This window comes from Mesoplodon densirostris, chromosome 12, assembly GCF_025265405.1.
Source record: "Mesoplodon densirostris isolate mMesDen1 chromosome 12, mMesDen1 primary haplotype, whole genome shotgun sequence".
Taxonomy (NCBI): domain Eukaryota; kingdom Metazoa; phylum Chordata; class Mammalia; order Artiodactyla; family Ziphiidae; genus Mesoplodon; species Mesoplodon densirostris.
The window spans coordinates 37,039,772-37,054,206 of record NC_082672.1 but is presented as its reverse complement, the minus strand read 5'-3'; positions in this window follow the sequence as shown (position 1 = coordinate 37,054,206).

Here is a 14,435-nt window from a genome sequence, read left to right as displayed (position 1 = left end):
TTCTTTTCACTGCTCACCTTGAGTGTCTCTTGATCCACTAGCCTCCCAGAAACTGGGCCTGCTGACTTCTGCCTATAGGACATGCTTGACCATTCTTGCTCAGGGGCCCAGCTCTTCCCTGCCTCACAGCTTCCTACCTGAAGCAACCAACCCTGTCTCTATTTCTAGAATTTGACCAGCTGCCCTGGCCTGCTGTAGTCCACATCCTGGTCTGGATACTTCAGAACTATCTCCTGATTCACCTAAAAGACTGTATCCTTTCTAACTCGTTTACATGCTAAAACTTCCTTGTGCTAATGAAACATACTCCAGATATATATTATCCAGATGTTTGTCAGTTTCATCTTTTTTTCTTCCAGTAAAAACAAAATTATTTTTATTCAACATTTACTATGTAGAAGCAAATATCTTCCTACATTCATTCTATTAATAATAATAAATCTAGACTGTTAAAAAGTTGAAGCCAGTGCAATCTGAAGGTATATAATGCAGTGAATCTGACTGCTGCATCCTGGGCTGAATTTCAGAAATGATACCAAGTGCTTGGGATGGATGGTGCTAGACAGATGGCAGCGGGCTCCAGCTACGACTTTACAGTTGATGCTGTGGTGCCACATTTGTGTGTTTCTATCTATTACAAAAGCAAAAGAGGATTCTAATCAGCATATCCCCCATGAGCTTCTGGAATTAGAACAGACTGAAAACTCACCCAATAGTCTCTTTTATTCTGGGGAATATTTATTCCAGATGTGCAGAGCAAGTACATGCCTCACTATAATTTTATTGTCATGTAATGATTTCAAAATTTCCTGCTTTTTATTATTGTGCTATGTGTTTATGAGAATATATATCCAATAGAAACCTATTAAGCTAGGAAATGATTATCTTTACTATGCTGGTAATGGTCGGTCAAATATGAAAACTATGGCAAAAAACTTAAAGTAGAAAATCTTTACTAAGTCTTTTCATTTATTCTTTTGTTGGTGCAAGCTATGATTTCTTTTGTTTTAGTATCAGATTAGTCACTCCAGTTTGAAATGATACCAAGCAACAGGGTTTCTCATACTTCCTGAGACATGCTATTCCAGAGGCTAGCAGATCTGATTGATACAGGCTTCTTGATAGTCAGATACAGTCTCTTTTCTTGAAGTTTCCATTGTTCCTATTTATTAATTTATATTTCTAAATAAAAAATATCTTTAGGGTCTCTGAAAAGAAGTAAGTGTTTTGAATCTGTGCAAGCAAAAATGAAGCCAGGCCAACATTCCCTCCCTGCCCACTGTGAACCCCCCACCCCCAGGCAGTTCCAGGAACAACCAGATTAAATAGTTATGCCCCAACCAAAGCCTAAACGCCATTATTTAGGTTTCTTCTGAGAAAGGAGAAACTACAAACTTAAAAACAATAGCTATCTTTGTAAAAATTTTTCACTTTTCTTCTCCAACCCTCTTAAGTAAGAGTTGCCAAGCAATCACCACTGTATTCAACACAGATTAAAATATTCCTATGTGCATTTATCTTTTTGGCCACTTCTAATCATTCTTACCTGGTGTTCAACTGTAATCTTATTAAACAACAGCATTCAGTACTTACAGAGGTATTGTCTCCCTGGTACATAAATGCCTGCTCAATGTCTGATTTCTCTCCAGACTTTAAACTCCATGAGGGCAGGGACAGTTCATTCCTTAATCACAATTCCAACCCTGTGAAAAGATGTTTATAACAAGAAGTGTGCCATGATGTTTTTATTGTTTAGGAACTGTGAAGAAGAGTAAGTTAAAATTCTAAGCCTTTTGAGAATTACAAAGAGCATTAATAGTCTTAGTAACTTCTTAATAATATAAACCAATTTATCGTCAATTAATGAGCAAAAGCAGTGTCTGGGCTTCAAAAAAAATGGAAAAGGTATGTTTGCTGAACCCATGACTCCAAAAATTAAAGAAAAATATTTCCCAAACAACCATTCTGTTGAAAGGATACCCCATTTGACACCTGTTGAGTTACCCAGAGGGAGCTCTGTAAACCTAAATTGCATCTTTCAGAAACACCTGAGATACTCTGTAATTTCTCACATGGTCTTTGAGATCTAACTTTTGACTTAAAGATAAACTTCCCAACTTGACAAATTTATAATTATAATTAATAAATATAAAATCTTTTTTTTCTCCAGACTGTCTTGTCCTCCTCTACAAATCCCACAGAGGACACAGTAGAGAGGGCAGGAATGCAAAGGAGGTCTGTGGTTTGGAATTGGCCCAAGCCAAACTGAATTTTTCTGAATATACATTGAACTGTCAGCAAAGAACACCACGACCCAGAACTTGAACAAAGGGAAAACTCCACAGCCCCCTGAAGTCACTAGTTCCATGAGGTGTTTTCCAAGGATTATTCACGTGTTTAAAATGTGTCCATCCAACCGCCAACAAAACCTCCTCATGAACATACCACTCGAATGATTTCCCTTTCTCTATCCCAGGTGAAATGTGCATTCCTCTGAGCAGCTCACCTTTGAGAGCACCTCCTAGACCTATAGATTCTCATATCCACTCTGAGACTTGCGGTATAGGGTCCTGCCCTCATCTTAAAAGGTCTCAGGAAACTGATATCTGAGATCCAGGACTGCAGGATGGTCAGAACCTGAAGGTAAGCAAAGGACCTCAATTCTTCCCGAAGCATCACCTGACAGAGACAGCCTAGCTAACATTGTAGAGTTCCTGGCAGAGGTGTACAGAGAGGGGAGAAGGGAAGATGGAGACAAAGACAGCTAGCTTACTGCTCAAGACTGGCCCATCTCCCCTCATTCTGGGATGACTAATAGAGAAAACAAAAGGTAAGTGAGAATTATCTTCCCTCATGTGTTTATTAAGCTCTTAAAGAGTAATTCTCTGCTGACTATGTTGATTCATTTATTTATATACCTTAGGGATATAAACTTAAGATGACATTATTGGCACAGGAAATAAAGAATAGACAGAAGCATAGAGTTAAAAAACTTTAATCATCAGAATTCTAGTGTCTGCTTAACTAGCTGTGTGAATATGAGCAACCTAACTTCTCTAGGAACAATTTCCCCATCTTCTAAATGAGAGAGATGAGGCCAAAATTTTCTACGATTACTTCTAGCTTTACCCAGGTAATGAATTTTTATGAATGCTGCATGTAAGCCAAGTAGAAAACATATGCAGTAAGATATAGTTGATAATAGTATTAAAAAAGGAATCATGAAGGATGTGTGTCAGTGAGAATTTGCTGCTCTTTTCCAGTCATCTTGGAGAAATTTATGAAAAATATAGAATGTTTTAATGTGTAAGAATGTCTGCTGAACTAAAGGGTACAAGTTTTCTAGACATGAGTTGTAGCCAAGGAGATAAAACTTAAGGATGGAGTAGAAGCATTAAGGAAATTTTTCCTAGAAAGGAGCAAATATAAATAGCAGGGGTGGGGGAAATAGACATTAGTAAACTCATAAAAATCAGAGAGCTAAAGAGCTTTGAAATAGGATGTGAGGACTCAGACATATTTGAGAAGATATGTCATGGTCAAAATGAAGGACACAAAAGATGACTCAAGCGCATCATAATGGATTTATAGAGAAGGCTGATGGTGGTGGTCATGAATCCAATGAGGATGAGGAGGGTAGTAATAACAGCTACCATTTATTGAGCACTTACTAAGTATTAGAACTCTTTGCTAGGAAATGTATAAATACCTTGTCTAATTTCTAGAACTCTCTCTAAAGGATATTGTGATATTCATCACATAGACTAATAAACAGGGCTTCCCTGGTGGCACAGTGGTTGAGAGTCTGCCTGACGATGCAGGGGACATGGGTTCGTGCCCTGGTCCGGGAAGATCCCACATGCCACGGAGCGGCTGGGGCCGTGAGCCATGGCCACTGAGCCTGCGCATCCAGAGCCTGTGCTCCGCAACAGGAGAGGCCACAGCAGTGAGAGGCCCGCGTACCGCAAAAAAAATAATAATAATAAATAAATAAATAAATAAAAATAAACGAAGACTCAGGAAACGTGACTTCTCCAAGGGCTAACCCAGGTCTCTCTGTGCTATTTTCAATACACCATTACTGTTTGCCCATGAATAGGAAAGCTCCTCATCCAGAGCTTTGGGAAATCAAGAATTACTAAGAAAAAAATTAGTCAGAGATAACCATCAATAGATCAGATGGAATTATTTCTCCTCGAGCAAAGGGACTGTGTCTTCCTTACCTACTTGTTCCCGGCACTTAGCTCAGGGTCTGGCACAGAGATGTGCCTCCCAGATGCCCCTTCAAGGAAAGACTTGCTGCCCAGCTGCTGAGAGTGGGGTCAGCCTCCAGCTGTTAGCTCCATCAAGGTTGGCCTCAGCTGTAGATAAATAATTGCCTCACCTGAAATCATGCCTTTTCCGGAAGACTGCATCCAGTAACTGAGCAAGAAGAGGAGAGTGGTGTTGGAGGATAAAGGCCTGCAGCTGAATTGAGACAACTCTAATGGGCAGTCTGACTTCAGAGCTCCCTGCTCAATGAGCTGAGATCTTGTCAGTTCTACTTTGCAATTTGACTTCTCTTGGCCCAATTCTGCTTCTGTCTCCTTCTTTTCACAGGTGTTGATGCCTAATAAATATCTTGGACTCCAGATGCTTCCAGAGAACACAACCTGCAACACACCCATTATGTGTCTAATAAATATTTGAGAAATGAATGGATGGATAAAGTGGTATGAGTTAAGGAGCATTTTTAGAGATTCCTATCCCCTCAAAAATGTTCCCAGTAGCTGGTGGCTGAGATTCTACAATCAGAGGTTTATTCCTTTTTCTTAGTGCTTCTGCTCTTATAAATACTCATGAGGTAAATAGCATGTTAAACTTATTGGACGCATATATCCTAGTGTAAAGAAAGTCCTGAAAGCACATTCTGATAGGAGGAGAGAGAGAAAAAGCATGAGAGCACTGATCAAAGAGCACTAAGGACTTGTCTTCTGCAGCTCAATCACTCAGAAGTTGAGCAAAGTGAAACCAACGCAGAAGAACAAGGGAACCACGGAGGTCATTTAAAAGGGAACATCATTTCCTTATTTATGCTACCTTGGTGCTGCTTGCCCAGGAATTTCCACTCTCAGATTTTTTTCAACCCTGTGGTGATAGAAAGATTCCATCATACCAGCAAAAAAAGAAACTCAAGCTTTCTTTTTTCAGTGAGTCTTTTTATTAATTATCACTATCATAATAACCATCATCATTACCATCATCATTGCTATAATAAGCAAACATTATATACTCATTTTAAGTGACCATAGTGCCATAGTCACTGAAGTCATTCTCCAGGCTTTCTTCTCCTTTGTATATCATTATTTTGAATATTTCTTTAAGACAAAATGAAAATGGCATGTCTACTTTCATATGCAATGATTTGCAAACTCAGCCTCTCCTTGGTCAACTGAAGGAAAATATCTTCTACAACTGAATAGCTAAATAACATTGTTACCTCAAGATACTTTCAATCTTTTCTTATAAATACCTTGACGTATAGAAGATTTTCACTTCTCCCTTAATGTCTAGCCTCTAAGTAAGGCCTTAAAATCTGAAATAGTTTTTCAAAATGCAGTGCATTTATTTCTATTCAGAAAACGTTATAGGTTTTACCTTAGTTTGTTTCATCCAAAGCAGTTTTTTTTTAATATATGTAAATACAAAGTAGTTGGAATTGGAAGAAGGAAACATCACTCTAAGGACTTTGTGCACCCCCATAACTGCTTTATTCTCCCTGTGGAACAGTGGCTGATGATGCTTTTGTCATGTTACTCATCCTTAAAATCCTGTCCAGCTCTCTGAATCCATCCCCTACTACAGCCACACTATCGCCCCCTGCCATCCCCTAGCCACTCAATATTCCTTTCTGCCAATGGACAGTTTTGTTCCTCCTCCTGATACCAGGTTTTGAAAGAAGAAAAAAAATTATTTATTTCTTAACTTTGCATTCTCATTTAAAATCTCTCCCTTCTTCCCCTTGTTCTCACCCACTTACCACCTCTCCAGGTCACCTCTGACCCCTACACCTCTCCAGCCATTTCATCGTTAACTTTGACTGAGTCAGAGGAATGATTCATAGAATCATAAAACTCAGGGTGGAAAAGAACCTTAAAGGTCAGCTAATTCAACCACCCAACTAAGTGGAAAAACCATCTTTTATTTTCTTTCTTTCTTCCCTGACTTCCCAAATTCAACTGCAAGCATCAGAACAATGTCTCTAGTTGTTATGGAACTTCCCGCTGTGGATATCCTTTTAAACAAGGTAGGTTCCCCTCTCTCTGAGATACCTTAGGTAGAGTCCTGTCAGTGGTAGACAATGGATTACAGATGAGGAAACCAACAATCCTCTGAATATAAAGTTGGTTACTCTCTCAAAAACTGTTTAAAGATGAGCATGTTTATTTCACTTGCTCCATTTATTCTATGGAACAACTAAATATTGTCCCTAGAAAACATAGACAATTCAACAAAAGAAATATACAAATGGCCCATAAAAATATTAAAATATAATTAACCTAAGTCATGGTAAGATAAATAAATGTCAATTTAAATTACAGTGCGATTATATTTCTCATCTATCATATGGCAAAAATTTAAAACAGCCACCCTCATACATTGCTAATGGGTGTGTACAAAACCTTTATGGACAGGGATTTGCAATATCTAACAAAATTACATGTGTGTCTACCTTTTGACCCAGCAATACCACTTCTAGGAATTTACCCTGAAAATACACCTCCAAAACTATAAAAATATATCTGAACAATATTACTCAGATTATTCATTGCAGTATTGTTTATAGTTGTTAAATATTGGAAACAGCCTTAAATGCCCATTTACAAGAGAGCAGTTGTATAAACAATGATGCATCCACACAATGGAGTACTAGGCAACTGTAAGAAGGAATGAGTAAGATCTCTATGGAACCAATATGGAGTGCTCTCCAGGATATATTGTTAAATGAAAAACGAGAAGCATATTTATAGTGTTATTTTTGTGTAAGAGAGAAGAGAAATCTAGAAAATACACATATAACTACTCATCTGCACATAAAGAAACACAGGATAAAATAGAAACTAATAATATTGGTGAAAATAATAAAAGGAATAGTAGGAAATTACACCACTCTTTATATAATCCTGACTTGTGGAATCATGTGAATGCTTCTTCATATACTCAAGAAAACAAGGATGGGCAGAAACTAAAATGGAATACAAACAGAAACAAATGAACCAGTTGGGAGATGGGGGAGAAAACTAACTCAAGTAACTTTTAAGTGGAATGGTTGGACTATATATCTTCAGGTTAAAAACAAAAAGTGTTAACAATTATTGAAGTGCAGTCAGCAAGGGTTTCTTTCTCTCACTGACATAAAGGTATGAAACTATTTTCTGTATATTCTAGAATTAAGCAAATAAGTAAATATACAGTGGTCAGTGGGAGCCCGATTCCTCACTGACAAAGTTACAAATGTGGAAAGAAGGAAGGTCTAAATGATTCCTGTGGCTTTTCCCAGCTCCGTCTACTCAGAAGACCTAGAAGCAGTGACACCCATTCTCCATTCCCAAAACAAAACAAGTCTGGGGCACGGAAAGGACAACTTGAGTCTAGAAAATCTTTCTGTGGCAGAAAATAAGGATGTGCTTCAAAGAATGGTGGAGGCATACCAAAAGGACAAAGAAGCCAGATCGAAGAACTTCCCACTAGTCAAAATCTGGAAATTTGAGCATCAAAATAATAATAACAGTAGGTTATTATAACCCATTGAATGAAATAAGAATCCATGAGTCTATAGTCTTATTCATACATACATACATATGAAGAGAAAGTTCTTCCTTACAGTACAAAACCAACTAATGAATATAGAAGAAATGATGGACTTGGAAAGTCACCATTAACAACCATCATTGAAATAATTGATTCAGGCAAGAATCATCAATGGTACTAAACTAGTATGTATGAATTTGATGAGTAACAGAGTATTTACATAGCCTTAAAGTTTCTGCCATAAGATATTTATTAACTACAATGAAAAAAGCAGTAACTTTTCAGTGGAGAAATCTGGCAGACACCTTCTTAACCAAATGATTAAACATTATCAGTAATGGTGCATGTCACTGTCACATGCCTCCTGGTATGATACCCTAAGAAAGACACAGCATCACTCCTGTGGAATTCCTGCTGAAAATGCCTACCCCGAATCTAATCCTGAGGAAACATCAGACAAGTTCAAATTGAGGAACGTGAGGAACAAAATATAATTGGCCACACACTTTAAAATGTCAGTGTCATAAAACATGAAGCAAGGCTGAAGAACTGTTCTAGGTTAAAGGAGACTAAACTGAATGCAATGTGAGACTAAACTGAATGCAATGTGAGACCCCAGGGGGGTTGGTTTGTTTATTTTGCTGCTGTTGTGTTTTTGTTTAGTTGTTTTCTATAATGGTAATTACGTGGACAATTTGAAAAATCTGACTGTATATTAAATAATAGTTATGTATCAGTGTTAACTTCCTGATTTTGATGATTACACTTAATTATGTAAAAGAATGTCCTTGATTTCAGGAAATACACTTGAAATAATTAGGGGTAAGTAGCATCATGTCTGCAAGTTTCAGTTTTTATCTTTTTGAGACTCTAGGTGGAAGGTATAAGAGAATCCTTTGAAATTGTCTTGCAGCTTTTCTGTAAGTTTGAAATTATGTCAAAATAAAAACACATAAGAAAAAAACTATTATCCTCTTGTGGTCGATCCCTCTATTAGTTACTGTGTTTTTTTTTTTTCAAAGAGTAACCCCTTAATATGTGTTACCCAATTTTTGTTATTTGCCGACATTAGCTACTTATTTTAGGGGCCCAAGGTTTTGCATGCTCATTGAAGGTACCGGTTTTTTTTGTTTTGTTTTTTTTTTTGGCTGTGTTGGGTCTTCATTTCTGTGCTAGGGCATTCTCTACTTGCGGCGAGCGGGGGCCACTCTTCATTGCAGTGCGTGGGCCTCTCACTATCGCGGCCTCTCTTGTTGCGGAGCGCAGGCTCCAGACGCGCAGGCTCAGTAGTTGTGGCTCACGGGCCTAGTTGCTCCGTGGTATGTGGGATCCTCCCAGACCAGGGCTCGAACCCGTGTCCCCTGCATTAGCAGGCAGATTTTCAACCACTGCGCCACCAGGGAAGCCCAGTTACTGTGTATTTATCACATGCTCTCTACTTCATTTTGTGTTTCATTCTATGGGGTCCTCCACCCGCACATCGTGGTAACAAAATTGAAAGTTTGGGTGGAGTGGGCAGCCTTTTGATTCTCCTGTCAGAGGTAAAAAGCAGACATATTCCCATTTTTGTTTAACATGTACCAAATCCATCCTTCACACACAGTAGTAGTTGTTATAGGTACATATGCTGCTCTCATTATGTCATCTATGAAAGGTGGCTGCAAGAATATGATGTGAGACATTTGGGCCAATTCCAATCCTTTTCTATAAATCTATTCTAAAGCAGGAACTCTTAGACACCTATATAGTCAGTCTAAAGACGACTAAGGGAGACTAAAATAGGAACATTTGTACTTTTTTAAAAGTATCTATATACTTGAAGAAAAGCTTGTCTGCACTATATTTAAGTCGTTGTGCAAAATGTGTATGACTCATCCATTCATTCACTCAGAAGGCCTTGATGGAAAAACTAGTACTCGTCAAGTTTTATGGATAAGTTCTACAGATTTTAAAGCTAAAGGAAATATTCCTCTTCTGGAACAGTATTTTCAGGAAGGAACAATGTGGTAAGTGCTGTAATTGAATTATATACTAAGTATTATGGAAACACAAAGGAGAGCATGATTAACTTCACAACAGTTGATATTAAATCACAGAACAAGAGTCAAAAAAGCCATAAAAGACACCTAAGCTACCTGCCTTTTCCAGGCCAACATCCTAAATCTTGTCTGTGGTATTCCTGACCCCTGAACATGGAAAGGGGTGAGGTATCACCCCTACACCTTGGAAATGACTCAGAGGCAGAGGCAGGGAAGAGGTGAGGCACTGAGGTGGAGAGAGTTGACCAGAGCAGAACATCTCTTAGCCTTCTACTTCCACACATGCAGAGTGCCTCCACTTCATAGCTTTAAGGTATACACTTGCCACAAAATAATATTTCACTTGATAAAAGGATATTGGTGCTAAAAAAATTGAACTGAACATGAATTTTAGCACATGATTTCTCATATTGATAGGAGTGTGTGTGTGTGTGTGTGTGTATTTCCAGCTGAAATGTAATTCTCTCAATACCTGGCATCTAGGTACACAAAAAAATTGTTCACAGGGGTTGTGCTAACAATAGTTGGTTTATGTAAAAGGATAAATATCGCTGCATTGTTCGTAAGAGTGAAACACTGATAACTACAACTTAAACATCCAGCAAATGGTCAGATAAATGCTACACTGAGCCATACTTTGAAGGGATTTTTTTACGGAGGTTGATTAATATGTGCTCATCAAGAAGATTGTTCCAAATATGTTGTCAAGTGTACATAAAATTTTACTAGGATTACAATGCTAATGAAGTATGAATCTCGATTTACAAATTCAAATATGCAAGAAAGGTAACTTTTTTTGTGTGTGTGTGGTACGCAGGCCTCTCACTGTTGTGGCCTCTCCCGTTGCGGAGCACAGGCTCCGGATACACAGGCTCAGCAGCCATGGCTCACGGGCCCAGCCGCTCCGTGGCATGTGAGATCTTCCCGGACCAGGGCACGAACCCGTGTCCCCTGCATCGGCAGGCAGACTCTCAACCACTGCGCCACCAGGAAGCCCGAAAGTTAACTTTTTTAAAACGATGAACTTATTTTCTGTTTTAACCTTATTTTTATGTGGTAATAGAAATTAATTCCTGATATTGCAGTTGTGTTCCAGGAAGGCTTATTTAGGGTCAACATATGGGTGAAGAGACATCTTGTCCTTGATTTTGTCTCAAGGATCCTAGGACCCATTCTCACCCTGTCTGGTCACCCATCTTAGAATCATTCCAGTCATTTCTACATCCTCCCCTTCCTGAGTCTGCCTCTCCCGGTTACTTCCATGCCCTTCTCTAGAGTCATTCCATTCATGTTACACTGTAGGAAATTCTGAGAGACTATCTAAAGTCCAATGGGTCTAGACACACCACAGTGGCATTTCCTGGGGCCTTGACACCACCCCTGCTTGAGGGTCTACCAGGACAGCAGGCACAACCTCTCTACCTTCAGATCCACTAAACCTGCTTGCATCCTATCTCTCCACCACCAAGTTCACTTGAGTTGGGGAGTCAGGGCAGAGGACCTTCTTTCCCAGGAACCCATAAAAAAGGATGCCGCATACGGTTGTATGGTTTGAACACTGCACAAATGTTGAATATGAGTAGGGATGAAATGAGTAGGGATGAAATCTAGAAAGTCAAGACCCTTGGCATGACGCCAAGGCCACTAGAAGAAGGAAGGGCTTTTGTCTTTGTATAAAAGTGTTGTCAGCCACCTAAGCCACCACCCTTGGGAAGGATCTGCTCAACAAGGCACTTTACTGTAATTCATTCACCAAAATGTGGCCTTTTTCTATTTTCAGAATGAATCTGCATAAGCAGCTAGAGGTCCTTTCTTCCTCTCTAAATCTCTCTCTTCTCCCAAGAATTGATAGCTTTTTTATCTAGTCTTGAAAGCTCTAAGGCTTCTTCTGACTTACCATATGTTCTTCCAAATCTCTTTTTATTCCCTAAGTCTTTTTGTATTCCCACAAGGGCTCAAAATGTTGCAACTCAAAAGTTGTTGACTTCCTTTTTTAAATGCATTCAGTTGGGTCATCTTTTCCCTGAGGCAGTGAATGCAGAATGTGCTAGTTTATGGAATGGGTGAAAGGCCAGGACCACCAGGAAATACAGTGGGAAAAAAAACCTCAGTTAATATTTCAAAATGTCATCCTACCACTGTGTGGGCATAGACCACTTCTGGAAGGCTATACTTGTCTAAACTGTTAGCAGTAATTATCCTCAGGAGTGAAATTTGGGGATGAGATCTCTATTTTTTGCTATATAAATTTCTGCATATGAATTGTTTTTATAAGGGGCTTGTGTGACTTTTGCAAATTTTCTTGAAAGACAAACATTTTTAAAACTGGAAAAAAATGTTCCTGTGTACTTTTAGTGATGGTATCCAGAATGATACCTTGTTTGTTCTCCCTTCTCCTGAGTGCTTTGTGCTACACCTACCTCTCTGTGGTCGAGTTAAACTATTTTTAAGTTCTTGATCACTGTATAAATGATGACATTAGTGTGAGTTATGGAAATGACAGTATTAACTGATGGAAACATGATGGAAACTGATGGAAATATGGATTAAAATGTACATAATTAGCATAAATTAATATGATTTACCTTCCAGGTGGGGCCACAAAGGGTCCCATAACTGGAATTCCAATTTCTCACTTCCTTTTGCAGATGAGGGAGGGCCAAAACTTAACAGATAACAAGAGTAAATCCTAAAGGGTGGCCCAAGGGAACAGAGCTGAGAGAGCTGGGACAAAGCTCCTGTCCTCCAGATTCCAGGCCAGTGTCTGTTCTGTCACAAGACACGCTTTCTCAGTTTGGGCTACTTCTCTTCTTTTTTTTTTTTTTTTTTTTTTTTTTGCTGTACGCGGGCCTCTCACTGCTGTGGCCTCTCCCGTTGCGGAGCACAGGCTCCGGACACACAGGCTCCGCGGCCATGGCTCACGGGCCCAGCCGCTCAGCGGCATGTGGGATCCTCCGGGATCGGGGCACGAACCCGCGTCCCCTGCATCGGCAGGCGGACTCTCAATCACTGCGCCACCAGGGAGGCCCTACTTCTCTTCTTTAGTGAATATAGAGAGAATGGTGAGCAGAAGTGGATTTAAGTGAATGAAGTTTAAACTTCAAGTGCCTAATTTGCATGGGTCCTTTCTAAGGTCCTGGGAGGGCCATAGCATTGTGTTCCCATGGGCACCTGATTTTGTAAAATGTGCAAAGTAAACTATTTTTTAACAGAAATTGGTTCCGGCCACTGTCTCTTTCCACTCCAGCATTTCCTCCTACTAGGTGACATTGGGTGGCCATGTGACTTTGGAGGACATGATTAAGGGGTGGTTGATTCAGCTGTGGATACATATAGTTTCAGTACATTGTCATATATGTATATGGTTCACAGATATTCCCATGAAGTCGTCACCAGCTACCCCCATGCAAGTATAGAGTATAGATTCTAAGAATCTCCTTACAGCCCACTATGTCAACTCTCCTGGCCTCCTGACACAAAGGTGCAGGGCCAGATGGTGATTCCTTCATAGCTCAGCTCTGACGGCGTGTGATGGTGGAGAGATGATGTTGAAATGTATGGAACCAGAAGCTAATCCATAGAAAATTCTTTCAAATATCAAGTGTGTAAGATTTTAACAGAGGATTTGGTTCTCATCAAGATCTTATCAAAACAGACGTTTTCTCTTATCAGGAATATATTTTAAAAAGCAGTGCATACAGTTATAAAAGGTCCATATTTCTCACAGTTTATGCTAATTGTGTGAGACAGAATTTATCAGAATTTCTCGATTTGAAGGGAACAAACCTTTAACTATATTAAAAATAGAGAGCAGGTCTATCACAGTTCAACAATATGATAAAAGGTTTTCCCAATTTGACAACAGTTGTAAAAATTTATGACATTACTAACAACGATGGTGCTAAAATTTTTAAACTAATAATTTTTAAAAATATTCAATCAAGACTAAAATATCTTTCTTGTCTCTCTACAGAACATAAAATTGATATTTAGTAAAGAAGCAAAGAGTATACAGCCAAAACAGTACTTTTTAAAAAGTAGTATAGAGGTGTGGCATACAGTTAATTTAAAAATTGCTCTTTTCAGATTTTTTTTGTATTTGTGACTCTATGAGATTTCATATATTGTAATTTGTGTGTGTTTTTTGTACCTAATTCTGTATCCTTTTTTTGAAAGAAGGCCCCTGAAATTATTATATGCTTCAGGAAGCCATCAAACCCAGATTCACCCTGACAGGGAACATAGTTTTCTTTTGATGCTTGCCTCTAGCAGCTTTGTTAATCCCTGCCTTTTCCTGATTTCCCATCCCACTTGCCCCTATTTTTTTTTTCTTTTTTTTCTTTTTCTTTTTTTTTTTTTTTACTTATTTTTGGCTGCGTTGGGTCTTTGTTGCTGCGCGCGGACTTTCTCTAGTTGCGGTGAGCGGGGGCTACTCTTCGTTGGGGTGCGTGGGCCTCTCATTGCGGAGGCTTCTCTTGTTGCAGAGCACGGGCTCTAGGCTCCTGGGCTTCGGTAGTTGCGGTGCGCAGGCTCAGTAGTTGTGACATGGGCTTAGTTGCTCCGCAGCATGTGGAATCTTCCTGGACCAGGGATTGAACCCGTGTT